General features: G+C 35.3%; 1 long non-coding RNA gene across 1 annotated transcript; it reads right to left on the bottom strand.

Moving 5' to 3' along the window:
* Positions 1–4,940: 4,940 nt before the first annotated feature.
* Positions 4,941–5,732, bottom strand: LOC143630539 (uncharacterized). The gene is made up of 3 exons (XR_013153190.1): positions 5,490–5,732; positions 5,313–5,422; positions 4,941–5,212 (listed from the first exon to the last, which is right to left on the bottom strand). It is a non-coding gene; the product is annotated as an uncharacterized LOC143630539 (long non-coding RNA).
* Between the last annotated feature and the right edge of the window lie 595 nt (positions 5,733–6,327).

Consider the following 6,327-nt stretch of genomic DNA (forward strand, 5'->3'; position numbering starts at 1 on the left):
TACCTGTCAAAATGATTTCCACACGCTTTGGAAACGCACAGAAGCTAATTAATTTTGGAAATTAATTACATTTATACCTACTACCTGTCCAAAATCTTAGAAATATATTTATGTAATGATAGCCTACATTCAAGTTAATTAAAATAAAAAAAACTAGTATATCACACGCTTTGTACGCTTTTAATACCTGTCAGAAAATCTTGAAAATATATTTAAGTAATAATAGCCTAAATTCAAGTTAATAAAAATAAAAAAAAACTAGTTTTTCTTACTATATACGCTACAAATCAACTTAACTACAATAAATTACTGTCTCAACTACCAAAAATTAAATTTTAGGTCTATTTTGTTATTCACTCACACTAACATCTATTTTAAAGTTATTTATAAAAAATCAACATCAACTACGCTTCAAAAACGCAACCAAAATATAATAATAACATTTACAATTAATAATAACATTTACAATAATAACATTCACATAACATATTAATGCCAAAATATAATAACATTCACAATAATAACATTTACATTAATATAGAAAACCAAATTACATAAAACTAACTCCTAGCATCCGATTCCATATCGGAATCTACATCGGATTCTGGAGTCCTGTCATCAGATTCCGTATCCGAATCTACATCCGGATTCTCTTCTGGAGTATGAGAGGGCATGATCCTCTCGTACATGCCATCGAAGGTGTAGGTGGAGTCCCTAAGCCTATGGAGGCGAAGGTTAACCTGAGAATGGAATGCCCCATAAACGGACACCGCCTTGAAGTACTCCAAGTCGTTCAACTCGATGTACGCCACCTCGATTCCCGGCACTACCATTCAATGCTGAAATAATCAGCAGTCGTGTACCCAAGCCACCTAACCATTCGGTTAAGTTGTTGGTAAGTGAAGGTTTGAGGGTGGACATAGTCCACAAACCTCACCCTTTGATTCCTCCGGACGGCACCGGAAAAAAAGTGGAACCGTATGGTGAAAAATGTGGGGTCGTAGTAGATGGGGGCATGAGCACCCGGTGCACGTTCGAGCCATGCTGCAGCCATTATCGGAAATTATAATCGGAAGAAAGGTGGATTGTGATTGTGATTGTGATTGTGATTGGTATTTAAACACCATCGGAAACCGCCGGTACATCTCCCTGACAATTTGAAATTGGCGGCAAAAGAAACTGTAAAGGCAATGATGACGTCGCCACTCGTCAAATCAACGTGTGGCCATTAGTTATGATTGGACACGCTTAAAAATATTATAGTGTGACCATTTATCACTTATAGCCACACATAATAAGTGTATCCGTGTCAATAAAAAACTTAGAAAAAATAAAACTAAGATATTCTTTGGTCACACAACCTCATATAAGTGGTCATTAATTACATTTTGACACACTTAAAAATATTTAAGTGTGACAATTTCTCACTTATAGCCACACATAATAAGTGTATCCGTGACAATAAAAAGCTTATAAAAAACAAAACTAAGATACTCTTTAGTCACACAACGTCGTATATGTGGCCATTAATTACATTTGGACACACAAAAACATCCTTTAAGTGTGACAATTTATAACTTATAGCCACACATAATAAGTGTATCCGTGACAATAAAAAACTTATAAAAAGCAAAACTAAGATACTCTTTGGTCACACAACCTCGTATAAGTGGCCATCAATTACATTTGGACACACTTAAAAATATTTTAGTGTGACCATTTATAACTTATAGCCACACATAATAAGTGTATCCGTGACAATAAAAAACTTATGAAAAATAAAAGTAAACTACTCTTTGGTCACACAACGTCGTGTAAGTGGCCATATATTTTAAGCGTTTTAGCCACATAACTAATAAATACAATGGTTGTTCGTCATATTTCGCCACTTTATTAAAAATGTGGCTAGAAAATGTGACATTAGGTCATACAACGTAATATAAGTGGCTATATCTTTTACCTTTTAGACACATCTCTTATCAAATATAGTAGCCGTTTGTCAAATTTGGCCACACTATTCAAACATGTGGCTAGTTAAATGTCACAGTTTGTGGCTAATGCATGTGTTTTTGATCACATGTATCAAAGATCAAACAAACTATGACTGTAGGTCACATTTCGCCACACGTTTTTATAATGTGGCTAGTTTTTGTCACAGTTTTTTTCAAAGTGTGGCGAAAAGTACCTGACTAGGTATAGAATGGTCACACGAAGAATAATATGTGTGGTCAAAACATTCTGGAAGATTTTCAAACATGGTCAAAGACCTTTTAGCCACACATTTAAGCCGAAGTGTGGCAAATCGCCCAGACCACATGTGTGGCGGAAGGTCGATATTCACGTAGTGTTTTGAACCCGAAAACCCGACACATTGTTGTTGTTTGTTGTTGTTGTTTTTGCTGCTTTTTTCTAAATTTGGATCCTTGTATTTAATAAAGCAACGGTTTTATTTTATTAAATGTATGTTGTTACCCGTCGCTCGCATTTATGGCATTCATAAGCGAATACTAAAAGTGTTGGATACTTGCACTTTACCCCTTATTAAACTTATTTCACATATTTGCTATTATCTCAAACTACATGCTGTCTTTTTTAAACAATATTTAACTTCCAAAAACTCGTTTATTGTTGAGGGACTGTTCTTTCATCTTCTCTAAACTTTTGAAATAGAAACTTGTTCAACCTACGATTAATTTGGAACTTGACAGACCTCAACCTCAATATCCTATAAATACCTATCCAAATTGCAATTGACGAGAACTACACCATTCTCTTATCATCTCAAAACAAATCCCCAACTCAATTTTACCACTGAATCAGTCTAGCATCGTGTTTGATTCCGGGTTCTAGCTACAAAACCTAACTCACCGTTCCCATTCAATTCGTAACATTAATAGACAATTGTTGGATGCTTTATGACCGATTTTAGATGGTTAACAAAAGCCCTTTATCAATTTTGATTGAAAGAAGGCAAACTTGCATCGATTTATAATTACCCGTTTAGGGTTTATTGTGGATTTGGGATCAAAGTCTATAGATATATAACTATTTTTGGTTGCATACCATTAACATGATGCCGAACCATCCAGTAATCCGGGTTCAAGTCCCTAACTCTTAGATTTTTTTATAAACTTTTTTTATAACATTAATAATAAGTTTATTTTCCATAATAACATATCATATATTATTTAATCATGTCTACTCATAAGACCCCTTAAACCTTTGTAATTAAAGTTGTTTGACGTCTTGCATTTTGTGCAAGTATAGAAGACTAATTAAAAGAAATTATATATAATCAATCATGATTCGGAGCTACAACATGGAACTTCTAAAATTATAAGTCATATTGGTATAGTTATGGTTAAAAATGTCATGTTGGTATTGGAACCATATCTCACAAGTTATAATAAAAGTTGCACCCACAACCAGTGGCGAACCCATATAAAACTTTTTCAGGGGTCGAAAGAGGGTCGGTGTCAAAATTTCATAGGGTTAATCGAGAATTTAACATATATGTACCTTTAAAAATATATTTCACAGGTCCGCCGACACCTGCACCTTTACCTTTGGTGTATGGCGCCACTGCCCACAACATCATTGTTATTTATTGTTTTGTAGTCATGCATATAATTCATTCCTAATTGTTAGTGAATGAAAGCTAATTATTTAACACCAAAAATACTTTCTATGACCCTAGCTATCCACTCGTTACTAGCGGAATAGGTAATTTACATCTACATTTAGTGTTTTAGATTTCGTTTATAACCGGATAACTTTCAAATTCATATAATGTCCGTTTTCTAAAAACAATATATATTTTGCATACCGTGAAATCTATAACTGGACAAGACAAATGTTTTCAAAGAATGAGAGCATCTGAAATGTGAAATTCGAAGTATGAAATTTGATGGTGAAACTAGACTAAGTGAATCCGTGTATAGGTGTCAAACCGACATAAAGGTTGGGATGAAACATCGCAACTTGGTAGAGGAGTTAGCGTATAATCGCCTTGGTTACCTTGGGTACCAATTGTACTTCGGTAGCTATCTCAACAGTTACCGAATTTCCTCAACCCCTACCGACTGTCAAAGTCACTACCGATCTTTAGAGTCACTACCTGATTTCAAATTTCCTACCGAACGACAATAAATTTCAATGATCTTTTCTGATTTAGTACCATTTGAGCATGTTAGGTACTGCCTCGACCTCTTGCAACTGCTTCATAACATATGGAGGTTTCTCAATACCGAAATCACAATAGTCTTGGGCAGGTGTGTATTTAACAACTCCTAACTTGAAATAATATATATTGTGAATTTTAATTTGATCTATAAGTAAATCCCATTTACGCAAATAGCATAATATTTAGATTTCCATTCTAAAAATTTTCCTACCATAATTCATGGACTAAGTCAATGATGTTTGGTTTATAAAACAACTGATCACATATTGAATTGTAGCACACTAAATTTGAAATCAAAGTTAATATATGATTTAGTGCAGAAAATGGTATAGAAATCAGGGGACTGTTCATGAAAGAAAGCACAGATACGTTGACATTGAAGGGCTAATTAGGTCTGAACAAACCACTATTTATTGTGAGTTGGGTTATAGTCTGATGAGTGGAGAAAAGTATATAACCAAAGGGCTAGCAGGTCTGGAAATCGGAGACTGTTCACAAAAGAAAATAAAGAAGAAAACAAGACCGGGTTAAAAATTAAACCGAAAAGTGGTGGGTGCGAATCGTACGTGCAATTTCTTAATTAATTGTAGAACAGTGACTAATGTGGCTGCAATCTAGTTCCATAAACACACAAAAAGGAACCAAATGGATAATAACATATAATATAGGATAATGAATTGCAAAAAAAAACAGGATCAAAATATGTGTAATTCATCAACAGATTTCTTCTTATTGGATTTGATTGATACAAACTAATCAACCGTGTTATATATACAATTTAGATCAATTACATTAATCCTACTACTAATATTAATTACAATTGAAACCTAACTTTACTAATTGGACTTTAAATTAATCGGGATTAAACCCAAACTATTGTCTCGAAATCCATATATCAACACTAGAACTAGCTTTATAAGTTATTCGTTTCCATTTCACTGAGACGATCGAGTACTTATCAGATTCGTTGAGTATCCGGATGCCACAAAACTAGCGCTCTCCACAGGATTTCTTTGAGGAACCGCATGTCTAAATCGAGAGAAAAAAAAGAGTTCCGTATAAACTCATTTACAGTCACATAACAAACAATAGTACGATTTCGGATAGATAAGCTTTTATTTTGGCTCACCTCCTAGTCACCGTATCAATATTGAGAAATCTGTCCAGGACAGAATTGACATTAGTCAACACACTCCTCCTTTTCCTTTTCCTTAATTCCCCGTCAATTCCCAAATCAATCTACAAAATTTAACATTTGGAAGAAGATGGATCTAAATAGATAAAAATATTTAACATTTATTGTTACCTTAGGAACAACTTCATCGCTGTCGAACTCCAGCGTTGAGGTTGGATCCAAGTTTAGGTGAGGATACAAGAATCTAAGTACAGTTGATTCAAATTTCTGAAATGAAAGAAATGAAAATGTCAGATAATCATAACCACTAATTGCGTAGTTTGATACATAAACTGATCAGTTGGGGAAATAATCACCATCATGTCCTCATAATATTATCCAACCTCGCACCTGCACAAAAAGCAAATATTAACTCTCTCAATTAAATTGTGAAGAGGTATGTACCCGCCTCAACACCGAGCGAGGCGGGTCAACCCACAAAATATAGACATTATGAAGGCACAAAGCCAAAACCTATGCGCATGGCGCATATCACATATGCTCACGCATATCACACATGCTCATGCATCACATGCTCATGCATCACATGCTCATGCATCACATGCTCAGGCATCACATATGCTCACGCATCACATATGCTCACGCATATCACATCTGCGCGTGGCGCATCCGCGCGTGGCGCATATCACATGCTTGTGCATATCACATCTGCGCATGAAAAATCTGCGCGTGAGAATAAAGAAAAGACCTCGCGCATCCTCAGGATAGGCGCATATCACACATGCACATAATCAACCTCGTCCTTATCCAAATCAGGATTAGGGCAACCTTGATTGTGCACGTCAGACAACCTTCCAGAAGGTATCTTTTTAAGGAATAAGAATATGCTGATGTTGACAGCTGCCAATGAAAGGTGGACAACTCAGCAAAACCCATGTGCTACCACGTGATCATAACCAATGAAAAAGCACCAGGTGTCCCAGAGGACACGTGGCGCAAAGCAATTGGA

This window comes from Bidens hawaiensis, unplaced genomic scaffold, assembly GCF_021521415.1.
Source record: "Bidens hawaiensis isolate Kalapana, Puna unplaced genomic scaffold, B.hawaiensis_p1.1 tig00005681_1, whole genome shotgun sequence".
NCBI classification, from domain to species: Eukaryota; Viridiplantae; Streptophyta; class Magnoliopsida; order Asterales; family Asteraceae; genus Bidens; species Bidens hawaiensis.